This window comes from Propithecus coquereli, unplaced genomic scaffold, assembly GCF_000956105.1.
Source record: "Propithecus coquereli isolate 6110/MARCELLA unplaced genomic scaffold, Pcoq_1.0 Scaffold15, whole genome shotgun sequence".
In the NCBI taxonomy this organism is placed as follows: domain Eukaryota; kingdom Metazoa; phylum Chordata; class Mammalia; order Primates; family Indriidae; genus Propithecus; species Propithecus coquereli.
In genome coordinates this window covers 6871218-6882227 of record NW_012139413.1, presented here as the reverse complement: position 1 = coordinate 6882227, position 11010 = coordinate 6871218, and the positions used below count along the sequence as shown (strand labels likewise).

The following is an 11010-nucleotide window of genomic DNA, read 5'->3' as shown; positions in this document are numbered from 1 at the left end:
TGTGTGTGTGTGTGTGTGTGTGTGTGTGTGTGTGTGTGTGTGTGTGGTGCTGGGTGGACAGCAGGGGTGGTGAAAGCAAAGGCAGCAACAAAGATAAAGCCAACAGTGCTAGTGTTAGGAACAGCAATGGAGGAAACAACAGTGGAAGTTCCTGCATGATACTTGGCATATTTGTATTCTGGGGACAGGATTTAAAGGAAATCAAAAGTGGGCAGCCTAGTGAGAGGAAAGCAAGTCCACTAAACTAAACAAAGAGTCCAGTCAGAGTAGGAAGAACCAATACCAAGCCAAGTACCAGTCAGTACAACTGGGATTAGAAACAACATCATATCCACCACAGTTCAATAGCAGGAGGAGCAAGCGGCTGCATACACGGGTGCTGGACAAATTCCAATGCATGTTTTATTGCAGCTGCAACTGTCTTCTACTAATGTTCCAGAAAAGCTTCATCTTCCTTCATCCCACCTTAAAAGGCTTCTGATCACAGCAGGTGATAGCGTCCTCTCAGTAGGAGTGCAGTTGAGGGCAGTAGTTATGGCCATAACAGACACAGTGGTATTGGGGTGGGTGGGTGGTGCCAGCAGCTGAAAAGCTGGCTGTGCAAATTAAGAAAGCAGGAGATAAAGAGCAGTAGGGAGCAACAGTTAAGCAATTCCCAACATAAGTACTTTCTTTTTCTTTTCAAAGCATAATAACTTTATTTTTGAACTGAATATAATTTTGAACGTTTAAGTTATGGAGGCAAGTTTGTGTGCAAGTATATATTTTTTGATTCTAAAATTATATTTCAATTGCATTTTACAAAGGATCATGCCTAAGGAGATCATGTCTTGGGTTTCTCAAACTTCCCAGTGTTTCTTGGGTTTCTCACCTTATTTCTATGTACAAAAATGGAATTTTGATAGTCAAATGTTTTATGGAGTGCTTCTTATTACTAGCTACATGGCTGTGTCAGCCATGCAGGGATCAGAATTCAATTTGAAAAGTTTTAATAAGGATGACTTACAGATCTGGGCAGGGTGAAAGAAAGCAAGAAGGAATGTCGCAGCACCCAGAAAATAGCAACAGAAGGTAGTTATTATTAGCCTAAGGGCAAGAGGAAAAATAGGTTCTGGAGTATAGTTGGAGCTGGAGGCATGGACAAAGGGACACCCAACTAGGGGTTGTAGTCATAGAAGGATGTAGTCACTGCTAGAAATGATGGCCCAGAGCAGGAAAGAATGAGGGGGAAATAACCCAAACTCTCTCTCTCTTACTCTTTGTTCTCCTGCCATTGACTTGCATCTGTTGGATTTCAAAAAGAAGCCTGCTCTCAAGGAAGTGTGGCTAGATGCAGCATACAGAGGCCAAAGTCGACCTCCTAGGGCATAGAACAAGAGAGAGAAGAGCAAAACATGGATCTGAGTGTGTTGGGTCACAGATAATAACCTGCAGCTATATTATAGCATTAATGGGACACACAGTTAAACCATACCTAGAAATGAACTCTCTCGGCCACAGATATAGAGTCATCCCCATATGGCTTCTATATTATAAGGTTCCCAAATCATAAGAGCTAGGTCATGAGTGGTAGGAAATTCAGAATTATTAAAACATGTTCCAGAACTCATATGTGTGCCATTCATTGTTTGCCAAAGAATGGGAGCCACTACCAGAACAAACAGAAAATGTGTGCAGAGTAGCTAGTCTTCCCTAGCTGCTCTGAAATAATTTTAATATTGGGAAATATATTCTAGATGTTTTTTTTACTTGCATATTTGGATGATGACAGTGAAAAATTGTTTTGCTTTTAATGCTGGTGATTTAAAATGGATTTCTTACTTTCTTTGCTAAGGCTAAATAATAATAATTTCTGTCTTTTTTCTCAGAAAGTACTGGGTTCAGTTAGTATTTGATAAATTGATTTAAAATGGGGAATTTAAGACATGCTCGAATAATGCAGATGATGTGTTGTTTGATTTGGTTCTAGCTGTTGTAGTTTAGTCAGTTTGTTTCTTGGTATTGTTACAAAGAGCAGAGGATCAGTTTGGTACCAGTGGTTCTGCCCGGCCCAAAAGCCACTATTTTTTCTCATAATATCCCTCTCTTATTAAAAATGATGTTTTCCTTCCTCCTTGATTAAATGCCTGGCATAGACTTTTACTACAATTTCCCATAAAAATGACTCTTTTATCGAACTGACAAAATATCACAAAATAATGCCTCAGTGAACATAAGAGATGTTTACATATATCCATACTATTACAAGAATATAAAACTTCATAACATAAAAACATCATATATTCAAAGTAGAAATAACAGCTTAAAAAGGTAAAGAAATTTTCAAAAATAAAATTAATGTTTCTATGTCAGGTGATGAGGGTAGAAGGAGGAAAAATGTGAGAAACAGTGGCTACACCCAGCACAGTTAGAGGACTGTGGCAGCTTGTGAAAACTATAATGCATATTATATGGAAAAAAGTATTAAAATTGTTCAGCAAAAAAAATTGATGTAACGGAAGAGGTAAGTCATGACTATGGCAGATAGTCAGGAAGCAGAATTGCTGTTTTACATGGGAGCCTTTGCTGTTACTTTTCTAACACTTCAGTGATTGAAAGGAAATCAAACTGTGAGAACTTACTGCCACTCCAGTGAGCCCTGGGGGATTTGTCACAAATTTGGAACCTGAGTGGCCTCAAGCTTCACAGCTCTGGTCCTCAGAAGTGACAGAAAGCAAAGAGACCAGCAGAGAAAGTATCACATTAGTTACATGGAACTGAACACCTACGTATTTTCAACCATTGGGTGAACTTCAGGCCACCTTTTTAGTTTTACATTAGATCAAATGACCAAAAAATTTTCTCTGAAACATGTGCTATACTTAGGAGTTTCCAGCAACAACCATTATTGTGTAGCTATTCACAGATAATTCTGAACTTATTCTTTCCTAGAGAAAAGCTTCTTAAACACTGAAAATTGGATAAATAACTACAAAATAGAGTGGCTTTACAATTCCTTCTAAGCTATTTTGTATGATATCATTTCAATAAAAACCTCAGAAAGGATAGGAACATTCAAGAAACTTAGCTCTTGATCCGAAAGAACTGTTGAACATCAACCAAAAGAGATGGTGAACATCTCAATCTATATAATTCTAGAAGTAGATTATACAGAATGCAGTTGACTCCAACTTCATGATGCCTTCTAGTCCCTGAATTCTGATATCCTCACTGGAAAAAAATATTTCTACTTTTTGCACCTTGAACAAGAGTATACTAGTTGAGACATTTATTTAAACATTGTCTCACTCTAAATCAGTGTTTCTTAGGTGAAGCCCATGAATTGCAATCACCTGGAGTGTTTGATAAAATTCAATTTTCTATCCCCCATAACCAGGTAATTCATAAGCATGTTAAAATTTGAAAACCACTGGTACAAAGAGCTCAGGTATTACTTCAGGAACAAGAATATAAACATTACAATCTACTTTGCTATGCTATGCTTTTGATACTTTTAGAAGATTTTTGGAGAACAAATGAAAATTTGACAGAAAAATATTTTGAGTAATTCAAGTATGTCTAAAAATTGCTTAATATGAATCAAACATAATAAATAGTTTTAATTTCATAATTCCCCACCCCATACAACCCCCACCTTCTGGTTAAGAACTTTAGATTAAAGACTATTCCAGATTTCTGTGTAATCATGTGTTTTCTACTTCTACAATCTGGAAGAAAAAAATGTAAGCCTAAATACAAAGCAGCATTTTGGCTGATTCTTAAATATTTTTAAAAGTCTTTCACTATTCTAAATTTTGTAACTTTATATATTAAATCAAAATTAAATCTTAATACTAAGCAATGAATTTTTAGGAACACTTTTATTAAAATAACTCATTGCCTGCAAATGCTAATTATACAACCCAACCCAAGAGTTTCTCAACTACAAAAAACTATCACTTTAAGAAAACTTCCATTAAGTATAAAGTGATAGGAAAACTAATGTTTAAGGAAAAATCAGATTAAATTCATATGAGGGGAGAGCAAAACGATCCCTATTTATAGATAAAATTATGATTCTTAAATTGAGAAATGATCAAACCTACATAGAAGAGCTCGAGGACTTCATTGGCAATAAATTAAACACTCAACATATAAATAAAAACTTATCTATGTACCAATAATAAAGAGAAAATAAGGAAACAAAGGAAATATACATAATACAATCAGAAATATAAATAGCTAGGAATCTAAGAAAGCTAATGACAGAAGTATAAATCTTACTGAGGGCCGTAAAAGATCTGGCCCTCTTCCCTTCTGCTTTCTTTTTCCTTACTGAAGATTAGGTCAAAGTAATTGGGTGAGGCAGAATTAGGTAGGCATCCTCACAGGAAACAGTTTCAATCCATGATGGCTGGGAAGAAGGGGTCAGAGCCTGAGCAGGGTGAGGAGGTGTCCAAAAAGGGGCAAGTCCAGACACAGGCTGTTAGAGCCCAAACAGGTTGACGGGTGAGTTCCTGCAAGGGAGCAGCCCAATGAGGACTGTCACAGCCCAGGTGGGGTGAGGAGGACATCTATGCGGATGAAGTGGCAGCAAGGGTAGATTGGTTCTATACAGGGCAATTGATCAAATAAGCAAATATCTTAAGAATAATGAAAACCATGTTTCTCACAGACTTTCTTTAAAAAACTACAAACACAGAAAGAGAGAAAAACAGAATGTATGCTGTGGTGTTTGATTCGAATTTTAGGTATTGGTGTAAATTTATTATTTTTAATAGATAAAATATAGGAATATAAAGAGATGCAAATATTTATGAATATATATTGCCCAGCTCTGTCCACTAAGAGACAGTGTGGGCCGGTCACAGTGGCTCACGCCTGTAATCCTAGCACTCTGGGAGGCTGAGGCGGGAGGATTGCTTCAGGTCAGGAGTTCGAGAGCAGCCTGAGCAAGAGCAAGACCCCGTCTCTACTAAAAAAACAGAAAGAAATTATCTGGACAACTAAAAATATATAGAAAAAAATTAGCCGGGTATGGTGGCGCGTGTCTGTAGTCCCAGGTACTCGAGAGGCTAAAGCAGGAGGATTGCTTGAGCCCAGGAGTTTGAGGTTGCTGTGAGCTAGGCTGACACCACGGCACTCTAGCCCGGGCAACAGAGCGAGACTCTGTTTACAAAATAAAAAATAAAAAAAACGAGAGAGTCTGGGGCAGTGAGACCCCAATAGTAATGAGACACTTAGCACCCAGATCTTGGCATTTAATATCATTTTCCTCTAAAAGAAAACAGAGACTTGTAGAAGACACATAGGGAAAAAAATCTAGATGACCTTGTTTTCACAATTACTTTTTAGGAAAAACACCAAAGGCATAATTGACGAAATACATAATTGATAAAGTGGATTGGATTAAAACTAAAAACTTATGTTCTGCAAAAGACACAGTTAAGAGAATGAGAAGATAAGCCATAGACTGGAAGAAAATATTTGCAAAAGACATATCAGACAAATGACTGCTATCCAAAATATACAAAGAATTCTTAAAACCCAACAATAAGAAAATGAACAACCTGATTAAAAAAAACAGGTCTTAATAGACTCACCAAGAAGTTATATTAGTGCAAATAATCATAGGAAAAGATGATCCACATCATATGTCATTAGAGAAATATAAATTAAAACAATAATTAGATACTTCTACACATATATTAGAATGGTCAAAGTCCAGAATGTTTATAATACCAAAAGCTGTGGAACAAAAGGAAACTTTCATCCACTGCTGGTAGGAATACAAATGGTATAACCTCTTTGGAAGACAGTTTGGTGATTTCTTACAACATTAAACATACTTTTACCAAATGATCCAGCCATCACACTCCTTAATATTTACCCAGAGGAGCTGAAAATTTAGTCCACACAGAAACCTACAAACAGACATTTTATAGCAGCTTCATTCATAATTTCCAAAACTTGGAACCAACCAAGATGTTCTTCAGTAGGTAAATGAATTAATAAACTGTGATACATCCTGACAAAAGAATATTCTTTAGCACTGAAAGGAAATGAGCTATCAGGTAATGAAAAGACACAGATAAAACTTAAATGCATATTACTAAGTGAAATAATCCAATATATTAATAAAATGGCTACATACAGTATGATTCCAAATATATGACATTTTTGAAAAGCCAAAAAAGATCACTGCTCACTAGGGGGCTAGAATGGGGAGGGATGAGTAGGCAGAGTACAGAGGATTTTTAGGGCCTTGAAATTATTCTGTACGGTACTGTGATGTTGGATAGATGTCATTATGTACTTCTCCAAACCCACAGAATGTAGAACACCAACATTGACCCCTAATGTAAACTATGGATTTGGGATGGTAATGATGTGTCAAATGCAGGTTCATTGATCATAACAATGTACAACTCTGGTATAGGATGTTGATAATAGAGGAAGCTATACAGGTATGAGGGCAGTGTGTGTATGAGAAATCTCTGTTCATTCCACTCAGTTTTACTGTAAACCTAAAACGGCTCTAAAAATTAAAGTTTATATGTCAAAAAATTCATGCAAAAAATCACTAAAATGGAAAAATGCTTACAGACACTGATTTAATCAGACTCATCAATAAAAGTTCTGGACAAATAAAACAATTATGTATGTATAAAAAAGATTTCTTATATGATACATATGTGCTAGATTTTATATAAAAGTGTATAACTAAAAACAAATAATTAACTTCATATTTGCTCAAACTCCTCTTTTCCCTAAAGAAACAAAATAAAGGGTAGATTTTTTAAAATAGGAAATAGAGGCTCCTGGAGAAATGACTGGTTCTAGGGTTGGATAAAGAAAAGCAGAGGATGATCCTAAAACATCTTACTGTGCCAGAAAGTAAGGGAGTGCTCCAAGTACGACAGGGGCGTGTTAAAAGACTACACGATCCACTCTGAAGTGCTTCTACTGGTCAAATAGGAGAAAAATTGAGCATGAAAAATAAAATGATAGTAATAAATTGTAACTCATTAAATAAAATAAAATATCATGAACACATACTGATATAAATTAGTCAATTAATTAATTAAAAGTTAGCTGGGCATTAAATATCCACATAGTATTTAAAACTAAGATATCTTCTCCAAAATTCTCATTAATTACAAAGGGGAAAAGTGTACCTTTACAGGGGAGAAGACTGGCAGATATCACCTTAATCGAGAGCCACCTGATAGGATGCAGTGAGAAGAGCACAGTGTCACTTCTGGGGTATTCTTCCCAAAGATGCAGGCTATAAAGCTAATCATGAAAAAACATCAGACAAACCCAAACTAAGGGACTACAAAACAACTTTCCTATAATCCTTAAAAGTGTCAAGAGATTGAAGTCAGCAAATTGGTGAAATAGGAACAATCTGGCTTTATTATTTCCCAGAGAAAACAAAAAAACAACTATCCAATGTCAAGATTATCACCAGACTATCCCAAAACTCAAAACGGAGGCTGTGACAATCCTGGGTAGTACAGAGAAGTGAAAAACCATGAGCAGAGGTAGGAGAAATGAACCTCTCTGGCTGCAATGACCCTCCCCCAAGCTGTCAGGCACTGTGCAGAAAAGTCCCCCAGGGCTCATGGTTTACACTGGAAAAGTGAGATCAAGACAGAATCAGTTTCTCCACCATGTTGGGCTCCTTTGCGGGAAAACCATTCCTGCATCAACCGATGGGAAGCATCACAAATTCCTATAGAGTGGAAGCTCCTGAGGGCAGATAGAAACAAACAGTGAGGGTGAGGTTAGCAACAGCCAGTGTACAAAGCTCAGTGGCTGCTCTTCATCTCAGCCAAAGGAGACACCAAATCACAGAGGCTGTTCAGTAGCACACACTGTACAGGAGGCATGCCTCATGGGTCCACTGGGTATGGCCTCTATCCATCCTCCCCACACAGCTGAGATATCTTTTAAGATTCTCCCAATCCCAATTTGGGACAGCAAGCACTTCAAATTTTTTGCAAGACCTGTGGCAAACCTGGGTTTAGGGTGTCCTCTAGTGCCAAAAAAGAGGCAGTGATCTTGAGCTAAGGGCATGCACAGGACCTCTAGACAGACATATTCTAGAAAGACCAAACCAAGCCAGACAGCAAAGACTGGAATAAATAACTAAGCCTTCAGTTTGAACACACAGATGTATGTTCATAAGAAACAAGAGCAAATAGGGAACCATGGGCTCCCCAAGTAGACAAAAAATGAGTTGGTGATTAACCCTAAGAAGATGGAAATGTATTAGCTCTCAGATCAAGAATTCAAACAGCAGTTGTGAGGATACTTGGTAAACTCCAAGATAATACAGAAAATCAATTCAGAAATTTAACATAAATTGAAATAATAAAATAAAACAGAAATCCTGGAACTGAGAAATAAAATGGCTGAACTGAAAAATGCATTAGGGAGTCTCAACAACAGAATCGATCAGGCAGAAGAAACTATCAGTGAGCTCAAATACAGGCTATTTGAAAATAAAGAGCCAGAGGGGAGAAAAAGGAAAAGAAAAAGAATGAAAAGAAACGAAGAACATTAACAAAATCTAGAGGATAACCTCAAAAGAGAAAATCTAAGAGTCACTGACCTACAAGAGAGAGTGGGAAAAGAGCAAAGGGTAGAAAGTTTATTCAATAAAATAAAAACAGAAAATTTTCTAAATCTAAAAAAATATATAAATAGTAATATCTAGGCACTAGAAAGTCAAAGATCGCCAACCAGATTCAACCCAAGAAAAACTATCCAGAGGTGTATAACAATCAAACTCTGAAAGGTTGAGGACAAAGAGAGTTGATTCCAGAGCTTTGCAATTGTGAACTGTGCTACAATAAAGATTTGAGTGCAGGTGTCTTTTTGATAAAATTACTTCTTTTCCTTTGGTTAGATACGCAGTAGTGGGATTACTCGATCAGATCTACAATCAATCCAAGTACCCATCAATTCATGAGTTGATTAACAAAATGTGGTATGTGTACACCAGGGAGTACTACTCAGCCATAAAAAAGGATGAATTACTGACTTTTGCAGCAATTTGAAAGGAATTGGGAAATATTATCCTAGGAGGAGCATTTTAAGAATGGAAAAACAAACACCACATGTACTCTCTAATAAATTGGAGCTAACCAATGGGCATACGAGTGCACAAAAGGAAGTAAAATCATTGAAATTTAAGGAGAGGGGAGTGGGGAGAAGGTAAAGGGGAAAAATCTACCTAATGGGTACAATGAACACTATTTGGGTGATGGGCACATTTATAGCCCTCACTCAAGCCATGTAACAAAAACATTTGTACCCCCTTAATATTTTGAAATAAATAAATAAAATAAAATAAAAAGGACAAAGAGAGGATCCTAAAAGGAGGAAGAGAAAAGAAATAAAGAACACATAAAGAAGCTCCAATTCGTATACACACACCACACATTCAAATACTAGAGAGAGGGAAAGTCAGAGAAAGAATGGATGATAAAAGGAGTTACTTTGCAATGAGAGCATTCCATGTTTTTTCTATCAAATCAATTGCTTTTCATAATTATTATAAAATGAGTATTTCTTAGTTAATAAAAATAATAAAAGCCATAAAAAGTTGTAAGTAAAATAAGGAAGCAGAAAATTTACAGAAAAATTTAAAGAAGAAATAAAACATCGAAAGGATGTAGTTAATTTAAGTTTTCAAATGGTATATCCCCTTCACATTTTGTATTGCAATATTTATTATGCAAGTTACATGTAGAAGAACTATTTATAAGTTATAAAAGATTATAAAACTGATAGAGACTCAAGCATCATATATTTGAAATTGTAAGTCATCATTATAAGCAATCTGTTATAAATTATTTTTCTGTGTAATATATAATAATTAAGCAACCCCAAATAATTAGTATTAGTATTTGATACATATTTTCTAAGAGAGTATTTAAATCTACATAAGAAAATATCAATTACTAATTTTATAAAGAAAATGTTGTCAACAAAGTACTACAGAAATGTGTATATGATTCAGATAATTAAGCAAAATAGGAAAACATTATTTTCTAATGTAAATAGATTAGAGAATTGAGCTGAAGTATTATACATCAAGAACTTTTTAAAATAGCTTTAATTAATGAATTTTAAGTGATTATTAAATTCTATAGTCTTAAACTGGAAAGACCATTAAAAAATTAGAAAATTTATTTTTTAATTTACTTTCTACTTACATGAACTCTTTTAAACTTTAATAGGATATATAAATTTAATGACATGAATGACTAGTTACAAAGGTAATTTGTAAGACTATAGGTAGTACCTTGTGATATAAAAGATTGTGTCAACTGTAATACCTAATACAAGTTATTTATTTATTTTGTTTATAGTCTATCTCCCCTAAAGTAGAATGTGAGCTCCATGAGTATGAGAATTTTTTTCTGTTAAGTTCACCATTTTAGCCTAAGAACCTAGAACTGAGCCTAGAACCATAAATATTCTTGAAGAAATTAATGAATTAATCTAACTTTAAATTCTAGTCAAGTTCCACTATTAATCCTATCTCCCATACCTCCATACTCTTTGTATCTTGCTAAGGAAAATTCTACCCTTAGTTTAAATAACTCTGACTTAATTAACACAAATTCTATAAATATCTTGATTGTTTAGTTGCAATGGAATATTTGTAAAAACATGCCCCTGACTTAACCAATCTGAATCATAGCATGAACATATGTTCATTCTCTACTGAATTTTTATCAGCCATTTTTTCTGGAGATTCCCCTCTTGATGTCTAAATTATTTATCTTATATTATTTTCAAGGAGTAAGAATATATGATCAGAGGAACAAAATTAGCAAAAGGAAAATGGTGAAGTATGAAAGAATCTGGTGAAAAAATAATGGAGTGAAGGATAAATGCAAACACAAAAATGAACCAGAAAAACTATTTACAAAATTACATCAACATGTATGCCCATGACATGGATATTAGTGTTTCAAGATCTGGATCACAAAAAAACATCTCTACAAAAGA

General features: G+C 35.2%; 1 protein-coding gene across 1 annotated transcript in view; it reads right to left on the bottom strand.

The window, feature by feature from the left end:
- Nucleotides 1-11010, bottom strand: part of NLGN1 (neuroligin 1) — a 1153390-nt gene that overhangs the window by 1123362 nt on the left and 19018 nt on the right. The window contains exon 2 of the mRNA XM_012640175.1: nt 2622-2690. The gene's annotated coding sequence lies outside the window, so the exon portion shown is untranslated. The remainder of the gene's footprint in view (nt 1-2621; nt 2691-11010) is intronic.